Genomic DNA, 17,787 nt, shown 5'->3' with positions numbered 1-17,787 from the left:
TGGGAGGGTCCTTAGAAAATGTATTCCAACAAAGGAGGTGGCTTACAAAACACTCGTACGACCTATACTTGAGTATTGCTCATGAGTGTGGAATCCGTACCAGATCGGGTTGACAGAGGAGATAGAGAAGGTCCAAAGAAGAGCGGCGCGTCTCGTCACAGGGTTATTCGGTATGCGTGATACGTTACGGAGATGTTTAGCAAACCAAAGTGGCAGACTCTGCAAGAGAGACGCTCTGCATCGCGGTGTAGCTTGCTGTCCAGGTTTCTAGAGGCTGCGTTTCTGGATGATGTATCGAATATATTGCTTTCCCCTACTTATACCTCCCGAGGAGATCACGAATGTAAAATTAGAGAGATTCGAGCGCGCACGGAGGCTTTCCGGCAGTCGTTCTTCCCACGAACCGTACGCGACTGGAACAGAAAAGGAAGGTAATGACAGTGGCACCTTAAGTGCCCTCCGCCACAAACCGTTGGGTGGCTTGCGGAGTATAAATGTAGATGTAGATACATTGGAGACGGTATGTTACTTGTAAGGCAGCAACATGACAACAGTACATTTTCATACACATGTTGTTGCTGAACGAGCCCATCAGTATATCTACGATTGGCATAAAAATCATAACTATTCTGTTCATTTGCAGAAGAGTTCCTACTATGGTAGGTTTTGTGTGCTCATTAGGTATCTAATCATTTGACTGTTTGTGTACGTTCTCGCGTCCGTCGACCGCCGTAATTTAATATATTATAATTATTATTTGATTGTTACCGACTTACGTGGTGGACCTTAATAAAATGATATTTTATTCAATTTTAAATTTACGAAGTTCTCCTTTTTTAACAATATTAATCTTAAATTATTTGTTACGTTAATGAATGTTAGACTCGCTGAATCTTAAAACATGAGAATACAAGTTGAACATTGGAATAAACTTTTCATATTAATTTCCTCGGCTAGTCAGTTCACTTTAAAGCAAAAGATATATAGTTATTAATTACAATTGCGGCCCACACACGCGCGAGAGTATTTTTTCTTACCTCCGTTAACCATTGCATTATAGTCGGAGTCCTGGCTCTGGCTCTCGGCTATGGTACTGAAAATAAGAATCTTAAACCTACGTATTTCTGCAACCTCGTGCGGCTGTGGAGAAAAATGAATATTATGTTAATAGCGGGCGAGTTTTCCGCTTCCGCAAATTTTTTATAAGTTAATATGGCCACGTAATGGCGTCGTTGGCTGCATCGGCCGCTGCGATTGTTGAACTGTAAATTACTCGAATGTAGGTTAATTCAAGGGAAGGCGGACATGAAATCAGGATCACCTCTTACAAATTAAAAGTCCACAATAATATCAAATCAATATATTATGTGCTTAATTCATACAAATATGCTTACATTTGCCAGCACACGCAAGATGTGCGTCTACACACAACCAAGACAAGAGAAGAAGTGAAGACGACTAAAAAATTAACAAAAGAGCGTATCTTGTCTCTTTAGATCATTTTGTTATATTTCTTTGCCCTGGAAACTTACGCAGAGAAATTATTATAACATAGAGAAAAATGTATGTTCGCCTGGGCTGCTAGTTTCCACTTATTATTCATATTTTAAATGTCTCTTCTTTATAAATACCGTTTTCTAAGTCTTTTCGTAATATAGCACTGGGGACGCTATATTGCCCCCCGAAATGTTTATGTCATAAAAAAATGTTCGTGTTTTTTCGACATAAATATTTCCTATTTCCTGTCCAGTGTCCACACGCAGATTTTTCTTTCACAGTTACATGTGTCAAATCGTATGTTTAAGTTGTTGTACTTTGTACACAAAGTGTAATACAGATTAAGTTATTTACATAACAATATAATACACAATTGGTTACGTATACAGTCATGTACGGAAGAAAAGGACATAGAATACAATTAGTATGATAGTTATGTTGGTACATTCATTTTGGCTGATTCCTTTTGTGGTTGCAGCTTATGCAGTGTTCGAAGGTATACAATTACGAGTTAGTCTGTAATTTTATCAGTCCCAGGGGTGTCAACTATTCGCTCCCCATTTGGCACGGCCGTAGGGAAACCCTGGGGAAACCTCGGCGGAGCGACAGACTAACTGCTTTGGTTACTTTCACTTAGTTGTTTTTGGATGTCATTGGAGTACAGGATGTGCATACTTTGCGAACAATTTTTCGTTGCACTATGCAAAGAAATGAGGTCATTCTAACAATTCATTGCGGTGTCGTTGATGATCTACGCCGCGATGTTTGGCTCGCGACGGCGCTGATTGGTGTGTTCGGTGCTCGGCGTTCGCGGCGGCTGCGGAGAGGTCAACGCCCGCTCGACGCCAGCGTGTCTCTCGCCGTCGCGGAACGTCAGAATCAGCTGATCGGCTGCACGGTTGGCGATGCGTTTCTGTCTCGGTCGGGCGTGGTGGAGTGGGATGGTATCCGCCCCCCGCGCTTGTTGGTAGGAGTCAGCTCTGTTACGCATCTCCGACGTAGTACATGAAACACACACACAACCAACGTAATAGTTGTTTCCCGCTGGAGATGGTTACGCTAGTGGGAAAGAAGCATCTATTAGTGCGGCAGTAGTTAAGTTTTCGCCAGTTTCCGAGTGTCAAGCCAGCACTGTCCTGCAGAATACATGACATGCAGTTTTGATGCGCCACTGTTTCCATTACACGTCAGTTTTTGTCTTGATAAAATTATTTATGTTTTCGCCGCACTTGTTGTTACTGGTGAGTGTCCCAATACGAGCTTAGGACAAACATTCGCCGTTTCTGCGGTCGCTGTTTTGCAACAGTCCACGCATCGCATTCCAATCTCGCATTATTGTACTCACTGAAACTACCGTCTGTTCCAAAAATATTGACTGTGGGTTCACTTCCCGTTAACCGTTCACATTTATAAGCAAATTCACAGTTTTTCGTGCGTAATATTGGTGTTTGTCGTCTTCACCGTTGTTGAACGTTCAATACTAGCACTTCACTGTCCGTATCACAGTTTCACCTTCAGTTTTTCACACTGCTTAAAGTAACTGTTTCAATTAGTTCAAAAACACTAATGTATTTCATTGAGTCTGAACTGGATTTTGGCTCGTGCTGGATTTTACCAGTCTCTCGCACTAATTATCTCTTTTCATTTTCCACTTAGAGTCGTACTTGCCTTCAGATTTTTTGACTATACAATTGTACTTCCGTCTCATCTGAGGTAAGTCCCCATGTTATGTCTGCCCACTCACTGCGTACTTGCCCTCCAGGGCAAGGCTCGACTTTACAAAACTTTGCCTCTCGCATTACTGTACACATTTTATAATCTAGGCCTAGCGTGCAAGTTCCTAGATTAGTGTTATATTTGTGACTTTTGTTTACGCGATAAATTCGTGCAAATCTCTGCCTTGGCAGATGGCAATATATTTTAACAGTGCTTAGCGGTAGTCGCGTTTACTGATTTGCTTTGTACCTTGTCCACAACACATGAGGTACCTTGGGTGATGTACACCCTGCACTCCTATTGTTAAGTAAATTATGATTGGGCATACTTCAGGATCGGTATAGACATAAATACATGGAACAACATATACACTATAATACTGAATTTTCATAAGTTTCATTACTACTACAGTTCAAAAAATATTCATGACACACTAATGAAAAATTCTTTCATCATTACATTCTGTTGAATTTTTTAAAATATTTTTAAAGGATTTTTAAAAAATGAAATTTGTAAAATATTCTTAAACCTACGTTCATTTCTTTCTTTCAAAATGCAATTGCTTAAAAATACTGTTATTCCTTAACATCTACAAAATTGACTCGCACTAATCTTGTGTGCCTCATCGTCTTTACCTGTTACACTAAAATATGAACATTTACACACAGAAAAAATACTCTAAAGTTAACCTACTACCCACATACGTAAAAGTTGCTCTACTGAGCGAACGTCTTTAAGTCTTTGTAAGTATTTTTCTTGTTTCCTTCGTAATTGCCTCCTTCTTTGACCACAGGATGGTGTAGTTTGCGTGACAGAAAGTATTGTGGGGTGTTATAGATGTAGCCCTCGATAACACTGGGTTTTTCTGAAAACACATTCTCATAATCTGTAAGTAACTGAGTCAATTCGTTTTGTTGTGCTTCAGTCAAATGTTCTGACTCCCTGACTTTCATGGCTATCAGTTTCCTTTTTCCTCTTTGTCTTCAGTAATAAATTCTTTATAATATGCTTGTCTTGTACTTAAGTCAGAATATAAATTCATTAACTTTATTCCTTCGAATCTAGACTGAAAGCTCCGGTAGTATTTACCGTGCACTTCCCGTGACCTCAACAATGGCAAAATTACACTTCTACCCTCATTCATAGGGCTTACTTCCCCGCACAAGAGGTCGATTTTTCCGTCCCTCTGGCGTACAAATTTAATCCCCAGAATGCAAGCAACACCTAATCACTTAACTACTAGGAACAAACTTTTCATTGCTTCATTTCCTACCGTAAACTCGACTCGCACCTGGTGCTTTATGATATGAGATTGTGCACCTATTGCACCTGTTACACGACAATTCTTCACTCTCAATACTGGTATTCTATTATTTTGACTCAAGTACTTGTAAAAATTTTCACTCATGACATTGGTTGACTCACCGGTATCGACTTTTACCTGTATTGGTGCTCCGTACATATCTGCTTGCAATATAGCCTGCACAACACTTTTGTCGGTTCGGTTACATTTCTGCGGTATGTCTACAAGTTCCTTTTCTATTTTTTTGTTCCCTCATTGTATCTCAGCATACAAAGTTTATGGCTGTCATCTGTGAATGTGCCCTCACTACATCATCCTGCAACCAACAACGGAGAGCGTATTGTGGCTGTCTTTAGTTTAACGGATGAGCATTAGTGGGTTGACAGTTGTCTGTCACTTCCACTAACCTCACATTGTGGTTCTGGTTGTTGTTGTTGCTACTGTTGGGTTGGCCGCCCTGCCTCCACGATGGCGTATTTTGATACTGTGTATGGCCCTGGTTTTGTGGTGGTCGGTTGTAACTTCCTGCCATGTTCTGTGATGGACCTGGGTTGGCGTTCCATTGTGGCGCTGTGTTTTGTTGCCACTGTGGTGTCGGTTCATTACAACCACGCCACTGGTTTCGGTTGTTCCGCCATTGCGGATTGCCGTTACCATTATATCCATTAGTCATGCGTCCATCATGATGTCTCTTTTGACGATTATAACCGCTGCCGTTATAACCATTGCCATTGTTTGTGCCTCGATTCAGTTGCCGGTGCTCTTGCGTATTCCCGTTACGATTTGGTACTAAGTTACTACCGTTATTGTGGCTGCCATTGTAATCGGCTTTTTGTTGATTACAGCCTGCATGGTTCCACTTGGTTTCGGTTTTCATATCTTCGATCAGTAAGTCAACAGAATCCACTATTTCCATGAATTGTTCTGTATCGTATTCCGGCACATCGATGAACTATCTTTCAATTTCACTGGGCAACTTCATTTTTATTAATCTGATTATGTCACGATCGGACATTGGCTCGTCCCAGTACCTGGTTTTGTTTATATACTTTTCAAAATATTTGCGAAACGTTCCCACCTTATGATTGTACATTTCTGGACTGTACAACTCCTTTCGTAGTCTTTCATGGACGCTATTGGACCAGAAAGTTTGGCAAGAATGCACCTTCAAACTGTTGCATCGTTAGACATTTTTCGGACGCGTCGGTGGCCAACAGTGCCGTGTCACCTTGAATAAAGGAGACCACGAACTGTATTCTTTGTCTTTCCGTCCATGTCCTGGGAAACACATTCCTGAAGCTCTTAATAAATACCACAGGGTGGACATTTCGTTTTTCACTAATGAAGGGTTGGAATGTCCTGTGTTTTATTACATTGTCCTCTTTTTTGCACATCTGATTCCTACATTCTGTGACCTTCATTGCTTCGTGATGTCCACTGCACGGTATCGCATGTTGTTCGTGCTCATAATTCGCATTAGGTTGCGGTTGCGCACTCGCACCCTGCATACCGTCAGCGTTATTATAGTAATCAGTACGCGGAGTCGGATTAATTATCTGTCCGCCACTGTTTACATTGCTTTTCAACGCAGACAGTCTCCGCGCGACCTCCTGTTGCCAATTCGGCAACTCCGCTGTCGCACGGGATTTGATCTGTGTTGATTCGGCGTGTAGCGCGGCTGCGCTAGCGTCAATATTTACACTCGCGGTCGCAGTCGCTTGTTCTACAGCTGTTTTTGCATCGCTTTCAATCCTTGCAGATATCTCGCGATCCTTTACTTCTAGCCATTCATTAAATTTTTTTTCGACTTTTTGAGCTTGCACTTCCAAATATGTATCAATACTTTTCCGTGCATGTAACTCCACATTATCCACGCGGGTGGTTAAAGTCTGGACATTGTCTTCAAGCTTAGCCTGCGATATCTGTAGTTTTTGCATCTCGCCGGCTAAGCTTTGCACAAGATCGGGTATTTCTTTGCACACGTCCCGCATCTCGGCAAGTTCGCTTTGGATACGATCTAGTTTCGCTTCACCGCGCTGCTCTTGCTCACTGAGCTTTTGCGTAAATTCTTTCCCTTGGTCATGTAGCATTTGCGTTAATTTTTTCTCCTGCTCATGTAGCATCTGAGCCAGTTTTTCGTCTCTTTCTTTTTCCCTCTGTTCTGACATTCTTTCTTTGTCCCTTTCTTTCTGGTCTCTTTGTTGCTCTTGCTCATAGAGCATCTAAGCCAGTTTCTGATCTCTCTCCCTATCTCTTTCTTCCAACCTGCGCAGAAATTCTGCCAATGGGTCTGCAATCGGTGAGCATACTGGTGCCCCGCTTAATTTAGCACTCGATTGGCCCACCTGTCCAGGCAGTGGAGTTGTTGTTATTCTATTCCCATTCTGCTGTGGAGCGTCATTCACCGTCCACAGATCCTCGCGCCCCGCTCCGGAAATTACGTTATCCGAGGCGGTGTCTTGGGATTCGTTTGCGTATTGCAAATGACCCTCACTTTCCATATTAACCAAATTTTGTTCGTCTGGTACGGATGCTTTAGCTTGTCCTGTCTTACCCATAATAAATACACTTTAAGCCACTGACAAATCTTTAACATTGATACATACACGAATATAGCACTGGGGACGCTATAACGTGTCTGACGGCTTGTGGTGTAAAATATACATTATGTGCACCATTCTTCAAAATTTCTTTAACCCTATCACTGACAATCGTAGATAATTATTTTTGTAAACAACTTCGAAAATGCTTATCCCTTTCCTCTAGCCAAGTACGAAAATCGTTGTTAACTGGACTAAAGTGATTGTCGGTTTGTATTTGCAACCTGTATTTCAATGTTTTCGCTGAGGTGTCTGCCTTGGTATCTAGATCTTTGACGCGTGTTTTTACAGAATCGTGAGCCTCAGCAGCCCTTACAACTTGTGTGCTTAATGTATCATTACAACTTCTCAACATCAAATACAAGTAACTTTTTCTGATCCTCATGGATCTTATTTTGACTAAACATAGTTTGTTTTAGCAGTTGATTGACCCTGTTGCTCCCTAAGTTGTGTTCAAATGGCTCTGAGCACTATGCGACTTAACTTCTGAGGTCATCAGTCGCCTAGAACTTAGAACTACTTAAGCCTAACTAACCTAAGGATAGCACACACACCCATGCCCGAGGCAGGATTCGAACCTGCGATCACGCGGTTCCAGACTGTAGCGCCTAGAACCGCTCGGCCACACGGCCGGCTCTCATGTACACTACTGGCCATTAAAATTGCTACACCAAGAAGAAATGCAGATGATAAACGGGTATTCATTGGACAAATATATTATACTAGAACTGACATGTGATTACATTTTCACGCGATTTGGGTGCATAGATCCTGAGAAATCAGTACCCACAACAACCACCTCTGGCCGTAATAACGGCCTTGATACGCCTGGGCATTGAGTCAAACAGAGCTTCGATGGCGTGTACTGGTACAGCTGCCCATGCAGCTTCAAAACGATACCACAGTTCATCAAGAGTAGTGACTGGCGTATTGTGACGAGCCAGTCGCTCGGCCACCATTGACCAGACGTTTCCAACTGGTGAGACATCTGGAGAATGTGCTGGCCAAGGAAGCAGTCGAACGCCCGTACTGGACATGCAACATGCGGTCGTGCATTATCCTGCTGAAATGTAGGGTTTCGCAGGGATCGAACCAAGGGTAGAGCCACTGGTCGTAACAAATCTCAGTTGTAGCGTCCACTGTTCAAAGCGCCGTCAATGCAAGCAAGAGGTGACCGAGACGTGAACCAATGGCACCCCATACCATCACGCCGGGTGGTACGCCAATGTGCGTGCGCCGCGATGTCGCCAAACACGGATGCGACCATCATGATGCTGTAAACAGAACCTGGATTCATCCGAAAAAAGGACGTTTTGCCATTCGTGCTCCAAGGTTCGTCGTTGAGTACACCATCGCAGGCGGTCCTGTTTGTGTTGCAGTGTCAAGGGTAACTGTAGCCATGGTCTCCGAGCTGATGGTCCATGCTGCTGCAAACGTCGTCGAACTGTTCGTGCAGATGGTTGTTGTCTTGAAAACGTCCAAATTGTTGACTCAGGGATCGAGACGTGACTGCACGATCCGTTACAGCCATGCGGATAAGATGCCTGTTATCTCGACTGCTAGTGATATGAGGCCGTTAGGATCCAGCACGGCGTTCCGTATTATCCTCCTGAACTTTCTGCTAACAGTCATTGGATCACGACCAACGCGAGCAGCAATGTCGTGATACGATAAACCGCAATCGCGATAGGCTACAATCCGCATTTATCAAAGTCGGAAACGTCGTGGTACGCATTTCTCCTCCTTACACGAGGCATCACAACAACGTTTCACCAGGTAACGCCGGCCAACTGCTATTTGTGTACGAGAAATCTATTGGAAACTTTCCTTATGTCAGCACGTTGTAGGTGTCGCCACCGGCGCCAACCTTGTGTGAATGCTCTGAAAAGCTAATCATTTGCATATCACAGCATCTTCTTCCTGTCGGTTAAATTTCGCGTCTGTAGCACGGCATCTTCGTGGTGTACCAATTTTAATGGGCAGTAGTGTATATAAATTAATTCTTTGCAGCTAGTTGGTATATTTATTCCATACAAAATTTTTCTTTTTCCTTAAAAGATCCATTGCAGTGTGTAAAATGTAAGAGGCTGGCTGGGGAGCATGAGACTTTCGGAAGAACACGATCCACGCAATTCCGCAAGATAGCAAGGGGTTGCAAGTGCGTGAAATACAGTACAATTAACTTGAAATCTCATCCATCCACGTTACCGAAAGCGATAGTGTACAGAAGAATGGAAAAGAAAATTGAGCATATGTCAGATAACGTCCAGATTGGCTTCAGCAAAGGTAAAGCAACCAGAGACACTTCTGACGTTCCTGGTGATAGTGGAAGCACGGCCGAAGAACAGTCAAGACAACTTCATAGGGACCTGGAAAAAAAAGGCGTTCGACAACGTTCAACTGAGCACTGGCCAGGCGTGGCGCGATCTCGCGTTGTGGACAGTCTCGGCCAGTGGCTGAGATGTGTGAGGGCTGATGCGGCAGGGTTGCACTGCTTGATGTCAGACGGGCAGCTAAACGACTCTCAGCGACTACTGTCGATGACGAACGTGCCAGTGCCTCAGCGGTTAGAAGGACTTCAGTTGGGCCACTGGCACACCGGAAGGCACGTGCACTCCCTTGACAGGCGCTACTGTCAAGATGAAGGTGTAGCGGCCGCGATCTCAAGCTGGAGGCCGAGGCTATGACGGTTACGTTATAGATGATTACATTGTCTGCGTTTATACAAACCGGTTCCCGTGAGATCAACGAAGTTAAGCGCTGTTGGGCGTGGCCGGCACTTGGATGGGCGACCATCCAGCCACCATGCACTGTTGCCATTTTTCGGGGTGCACTCTGCCTCGTGATGCCAATTGAGGCGCTACTCGACCGAATAGTAGCGGCTTCGGTCAAGAATACCATCATAATGAACGGAAGAGCGGTGTGCTGACCCCATGCCCCTCTTGTCCACATCCCCTCTGAGGATGACACGGCGGTCGGATGGTCCCGGTAGGTCATTCGTGGCCTGAAAGATGGAGCACGTTTATACAGTGTAAGTCTTCAGAATAAAATGTCCTTCAGGCACACATGCAACGTATCTGCCAGGACAGTGCAGCGACATTTGACGGTAATGGGCTATGGCAGCAGACGACTAATACGCATGCCTTTATTAACATCGCGACATCGCCTGCAGGGCCTCTCCTGGGCTCGTGACCAAATCGGTTGGACCAGCTGCTCAGGTGAGTCCCGATTTCAGTTGGTGAGAACTGATGACAGGGTTCGAGTGTGGTGCAGACCCCACGAATGCATGGAACAAAGTTGTCTATATGTGCAACCTGGTGGTGGCTCAATATTGGTGTGCGCTATGTTTGCATGGTATGGTCCTCTGGTCCAACTGAACCGATCATTCACAGAAAATTGTTATGTTCAGCTACCGGAGAGACGATTTGCAGCCGTTCATGGACTTCTTGTTCCCGAACAGCAATGTCATGTCACCGGGCTACAACCGAAAATTGACTGGAAATGGTTATATCTTGCTATTTGGAGACTATTGCAGCCATTAATGGGCTTCATGTTTCCAAGCAAAGACGGAAATTTTATGAATGATAATGCACCATGTCTTCATGCGACAATGGTTCCCGATTGATCTGAAGAACATTCTGGGCAGTTTTAGCGAATGGTTTGGTCACCTAGATCGCCCGATACGAATCCAATAGAACATTTACAGGGCATAAACGAGAGGTCAGTTCGTGCACAAAATCCCACACCAGCAATACTATCGCAATTATGGACGCTTATAGAGGCTTGATATATCTTGTTGAGCCCATGCCACATCGAGTTTCTGCACTATGCCTGACAGAAGGAAGTCCGACACGATGTTTGGAAGTATCCCATGACTTTTGTTATGTGTCGTCTCGTTGCCACGGTCAGATCTTGTACTATGGGAAGCAAGGAGACGATGTTGTTTGGTGGCCGGTGTCCTCTTTCTCTAAGACAACTGCACAAATATATTAAGAGAGTTCATTATTCATAAGAACTAGAAAGCTACTTATCTTCAAACAAGTTGTTGTGGTATAAGCTCTTCCGTAATAGTACACGTTAGCCTCAGTGCTGGTGAAGGACAAGTCCTGCTACATACACTACTCTTTCATAGCCACTAACGTAAACTGACAGACGCCATCTAGAATAGCAACTAAGCTAGTAACTGAGCTGACTGCGACTGCGATTGACTAAGCTGACTCAATGTGACTGACTGGGTTAACTGTCGGTGACTGACTGGCTCTGAGATAGAGACTGTGACTGACTGTCTGGCCCTCCAGTCCGCAGCAGCGATCTAAACACTTGTGTGGTCGAGAGGGCGTTGGCAGCACGTTGCTTGCGAGTCTGTCTTTGGCCTCCCTCCTGATAGGTGCGCTAGATTCAGCACCTATTATCAATCTTCTTGCAACCTCTTTGCCGACAGGTTCACAGATCCATATTTCTCGAACTTTCAACTCTCGAAAAGCACATGGACAAATGGACTCCTGAATATTTTCTTTGTGCTGTGATTTATCTTTCTTTATGACGACAACCATTTCTCCCTATGTCGCTGGAGTCAACAGAACATTTTGGCATTCGCAGAAGACCGTTGGTGATTGAAATTTGTGACAATACCTCCCATGACGAAAAATTCATTTGTTTTAATAATTTCTACCCCATCTTACTTATCATATCCGTGGCACTCTCTCCCCTATTTCACGGTAATATAAACGAACTACCATTCCATGGTGTCGTTGTCCTCTATCAGTTATATCTGGAAATGATCCCAAACCTCACAGTAGTATTCCATAAGACGATGGAGAAGCGTAATGCAGGCAGTCTGTGTAGTAGATTTCTTGCGCCTTTTAAGTGTTCAGCAAATAAAGCAGACAGTACATTCTTTAAATTTGTGTTCTTTATACGGCCGGGGTGGCCGAGCTGTTCTAGGAGCTACAGTCTGGAACAGCGCGACCGCTACGGTCGCAGGTTCGAATCCTGCATCGGGAATGGATGTGTGTAATGTCCTTAGGTTAGTTAGTTTTAAGTAGTTCTAAGTTCTAGGGGACTGATGACCTCAGAAGTTAAGTCCCATAGTTCTCAGAGCCATTTGAACCATTTTGTGTTGTTTATCGTGTTAGTAAAAGTTTCTAGTATTCTTGCGGAGGACCTGTCACGTTTTGTTGCTCAGGGTCAACTGCCACTTTCGCACCATGCAGGTACCTTGTCTAAATAATTCTGTAACTCTTTTTGTTCTCCTGATGACCGACTACATAATCTGTAGACACTCTTAGATGGCTGCTCAGATGTCTCCAAAATAGTTTATGTAGTTTAGGATCAGAAGAGAGTCTGTAATAGTTCCTTATGGGAAGGACGATAACATTTCGTTTTCGTCAGATATCTTCCTGTCAGTAAGTTGAAAATTTATGACACGAAATCACGAAACCAGCCGCACAACTGGACGATACTCTCTAGGCACAGAATTACTTTAGGAACCACTTGTGAGGAACCGAGTCAAAATATTCTACAAGTCCAGTAAAATGGAATCAACTTGAGCTCTCCTGTCGATAACAGTCATTAATTTGTGTGAATAAAGAGCAAGGCGTATTTCACAAGAACGCTATTTTCTGAATCTGTGCTGGTTTGTGTGCCATTAGATGGTTTTCTTCGACGTATTTCATAATTTTTGTCATGGTCTATCTACATAATTTTTTGGTAATCTTTTTAATCTGCACAGTCAAGTTATTGCAAGTCTTATGTTAATAGAGTTTCAGTCTAGATCTTGTGCAACAGGCATGGACAAACTTCTTTGTGCAGTAATTATTGAGATCAATTTCGATGTGCATAACTGAATTGTAGCTATACTCACATGGTATGGCTGAAATCCCAATTGTTTTGAAAATTTTACATTTACTTATTTTTTTGTTATTGAGACTGTCTCGAATATCTTGTTAGAAGCAGAAATGAAAGTGCAGAAGCAAGTGAAGGAGATGTAGTGTTGCCGGAGGCTGGATGTGGCAGAAACGCGGCCGCAGGGTGTGAGAAGGCAGCGGATAACGTGTAGCCTACGGAGTAGGGTGTACACATTTCCCCGCGGATTACTGCGACATTTCTCAAGTGGCACCGGCTGCGGCCGAGTCGTGAAACAAACAGCAGCTGGCGGCCCAGTCGGCCACATAAGGAATGCCTGCGCTTGCCCAGAGGGTCTCGCTCCAACGTCTTTTGCAGCTACTGCTGCTATGGTCCCTTCAGTAGACGCTGCTCAAGGATTTCCGATTGAATTTTTTCTTTACATTCCGACCACTTCTTGGAGTAACTAAGCCATTCAACCGTACCCTCTCTGGCAACGAGGTGTCCTTTGGTTTTCTGTGTAATTTGTGGATTCAGATTCGCTTTATGGCGGCTTAATCATGAGAACGCCGCCTTACCTTCAACGTGCACTCCAATGGTGCCATTGGAATCACATCATTGTAGAATAGATCACTTACTGTACTCCAAGACCAATAAGAGCATGATCCATCGATTACTCTGTATTGAAACCTGCCCCCCCCCCACAAAAAAAAGAACAGAAAAATTACAAAGAAAACAAGTATGTTTCCATTGTTAAATCTAAGATTAGGATATTTCAGAAAGAACAGCACCACATGCGCACACACACACACACACACACACACACACACACACACACACATATATATATATATATATATATATATATATATATATATATATATATTACGTAAGTATGTAGCTAAGAGGATGTACATGGTTCGGGACAGGCCTCTGCTAAGGTCTCTCACATAAAGTAATAAACTTTAACTCAGTAGATCCTCAAGAGTTCTCGATCGTATATATATATATATATATATATATATATATATATATATGTGTGTGTGTGTGTGTGTGTGGTGCTGTTCTTTCTGAAATATCCTAATATATATCACCTTAATATTACATATATAATTATTAAGGCGAGGTGGCCAATGATCTCATCCGTGTAGGTGGTCGAACTCTTACGAAATGCCACCACGAGTAACGATGATAATGGGAAAGAGGTAGCATGCCGGTAAGTTGAGAATTTGGGTCTAACGGGAGTCGCGCTAGAGTAGTCCTTGCAGTTAAGATGATCAGTCTGACCGAATGGCGCAATGGTAACAGCATCTGTCTAGTGAACAGGAGACAGGTTCGAATCCCAGTCCGGCGCAAATTTTCAGCTTCCCCTTTCGATTTAAATCACTGCCCACTAGCAACTAATAGCATTAATTCAATTGTATCTTGATAAATTCCTCTTTATCAGAAATGTTTTTCGTTCTATGACTAGTCTGCATTGTATATATTCTCTACTTCCGTCATCAGCTCTTTTGCTGTCCAGATATCAAAATACATGTACTACGGTTAGTGTCTCGATGTCTAAACTAAATCGTTCATCAGTTTAATTTGACTACATTCTGAATCCTTTGTTTATACTTTTCTCGCTGCTCATGTTAGAATCTCTTTTTCAAGAAGCTGTACGTTCCAATTAACTACTCTTCCAAGTGTCTGACAGGATTGTTGTACCATAGGCAAACCTAAAAGATTTTATTTCTTTTCCTGGACTTCAATTCCTTCCCCAAATTTCTCCTTCGTTTCCTCTACTGCTTGCTCACCATAGAGATTGAATAACACTGGGGATGCGCTACAATCATGCTTCACCCTCTTTTCAACCAATACTTCCCTTCCTTGTCCTTCAACTTTTATTACTGCAGTGTGGTTTCTGTGCAAGTTGTAAATAACCTTTCGCTCCCTGTATTTTACCCCTGATATTTTCAGAATTTCGGAATATATTCTCCAGTCAACATTGTCAAAAGCTTTTTCTTGATTTACCGATTTTATAAACGTAGGCTGGCCTTTCTTTCACCTGTCATGTAAGATAAGTCGTATGCGTAGTATCACAATATGTTCCTACCTTTCTCCGGAATCTTATCTGACCCTTCCCGAAGCTCGCTTCTACCAGTTTTTCCCTGCTTTTGGTGTTCACACCTGTCAGCCTCTGTCTTCTTTGTAATTGGAATTATTACACACTTATTGAAGTCGGAGGGTATTTCGTTTGTCTCATATGTCTTGCACACCGCGTGAAATAGTTTTGTCGTGGGTGACTTTCCCTAGGTTGTCAATAATTCTGAGAGAATTACGATCTACACCTGGCACCTGGTAATCCGACTTAAGTCATTCACTGCTCTAGCAAATTTTTCTTGCGGTATCATATTTCCTATGTCACCTTAATCTACTTACTCTTCCCTAGCAGTGCCTTAAAATATATTTTCCACGAGTAGCCCTTCTACATATTCCCTCCACATTTCAGTTTTCACTTATTTCCTTACCATGAGATGTCCTGATACTCTCACAGCTGCTTCTATCTTCTGTAATGGTCTAATTTTTCTATAGGCGGCATCGTGTAGCCATCAACATCACAGTTTAATAACCGCGGCTGGTGTGCTAATAACTTTAAAAATACTGTACTTGTCTCAAGGTAGTAATTTTGAAATGCATCGCTGATTCTATTTTTCTTGCTCTGGCCACTGTCCACATCTATATCTGAGTGATACGTTTCAGATGCGCTGCCTACATCACAAGATGACCTGCACGGAAAGGATACGGGAGAGAGGACAGTCACTATCCATGAATCACGTATGGAGTCCCTCGATATAAAAGGAGCTGTTGTGACCAGTAAATCTGACTTGCAACGATGACAACACAGATTGTTCACGGAAAGCCTGCCAATTCAATCTCATTGATGCTTCTCATAACAGAGAAAGAAGTTTCGAGCAGTTATGTTTCTGAGTACACCGCAAAATGTGTATTAAATTGATTAATCTCTCGCCGGCCATTGTGGCCGAGCGGTTCTAGGCGCTTCAGTCCGGAAACACGCGGCTGCTGCGGTCGCAGGTTCGAATCCTGCCTCCGGGATGGATGTTTGTGATGTTCTTAGGTTAGTTGGGTTTAGGTAGCTCTAAGTCTAGGGGACTGATGATCTCATGTGTTAAGTCCCATAGTGCTCAGAGCCTTTTGAACCATTTGAATAATCACGACAAGTAAAATCTCTGAGCCGAAACGGGACTGGAACTCTCACATCTACGCGCCGTGGATAATGCTCTTCCAACTGGACGACGCGCGGATCGACTGAAAGCCTTAATTGCTCCTCTTTTTCTTTCACGCCTCTGGCCGGCCAGCAGTGAGTACACTAGGCTCCCCTGAGCCTCTCGGCTTACCGCACTCCGCGTTAAGCTCGTGAGAACTGCTTCACCTGAAGCTAAGGGCTTCCGTAGCATTACTTCTAACACAATCCAGCAGAACGAAGCTGCTACGCGGAGTTCAGGAAGCACTAAGCCAGCGCCAAATGTCCTCCATAACTTTATGAAATGGATCTTTTTTATGAGGCCAATGCGGTCCTCGAGAAGAGGATTGTACACCCATTTTGTCGGTTTCCTCTAACAGCTGTGGCCAACTATCAAGCGACTAAGTTCTCGACACATAAGAGGGAAGAAATTTATTTTTAATCAATCTGTTTTTTTATATTAAGGTTTGCGATTCTCCCGGAGCTGATTAATGGAAATATAAACATTATTCGTTCATCATAATGTGCAACCCTCTACAAATTACTCACATAAAAACTAAGCTCATAACCCTCCTCCTTACCAACTATGTGTCATGGAGTTTTGATTCAACAGCATTTCAGCTTAATGTCAAATATAGTCCTTAGTCATGCAATCGTTCTTTGCAAGTAATCTCGTGCAAATAGTAATCTAATTATGCGAAGATTTCTCTCAATGTTTAATCTTAAACATTACATCTATTTACTAATTACTCAGTCACTATAGTAGTTAAGGAAAGTAATTGATAAAAGATAAAATAGTTTACAACAATATATTATAGTCTGCTTTCTATAGAAGCCATATGTCATTTTAAAGTTTGTTTCCTTAGGTGAGGTTTTAATAACTGGTTTTAACGGTTAAATACACAGTAATTTTTTCTATCCGATTCACAGCACACTGGCAAATTTTACACCAGCCACCACAAAAAACTCGGAAGAGCAAGTGAACGGAATTGATAAAAGCTTCAGAAGAGGTTATAAGATGAACATCAACAAGCATACAATGAGAATAATAAGGTGCAGTCGAATAATAGCACTCTGCGACAAAATCTGTGATGTTTCCGTAATTTTAGCTGTTCCTGAAATACTATTTTTCGCTGATTTAGAACTATCATTAGTTTTTTCTGTTGTGTACAGTTTTTTCACAAATTAAGTAAACTAATTTTTGATTTAAATCTAAGTCCCAAAAAGGATAACTTTATTGTAAGTAAGGGAAATTTTATTTTAATAAGGTGGTGTAGTTGGCCATATTTGTCACACACATTTGGCTGTTAGGTGGGAAACTAGTTCACTGTCGATATGCTTTAGTCTTACGATGTTATATTTATGATGCTAGATGTAGTTTCTCAGTTTGTTAGCTATACGGCCCCGTAGTTGTGTGAATAACCAAAACGCATTGTATTATGTTTGTGTGAACTACGTAATTGCTAAGCAAAGAGGGACCATTAATATTTTCGTGAAAATGTCTACTAGCATACTTTGTTATACCGCTTGTTGATCAAGACGAAAACTAAGCGCCACACTAAGTACGTTGTACATGTGTTGAG

This window comes from Schistocerca piceifrons, chromosome 8, assembly GCF_021461385.2.
Source record: "Schistocerca piceifrons isolate TAMUIC-IGC-003096 chromosome 8, iqSchPice1.1, whole genome shotgun sequence".
Classification (NCBI taxonomy): Eukaryota; Metazoa; Arthropoda; class Insecta; order Orthoptera; family Acrididae; genus Schistocerca; species Schistocerca piceifrons.
Note: the sequence above shows the minus strand (reverse complement) of the source record.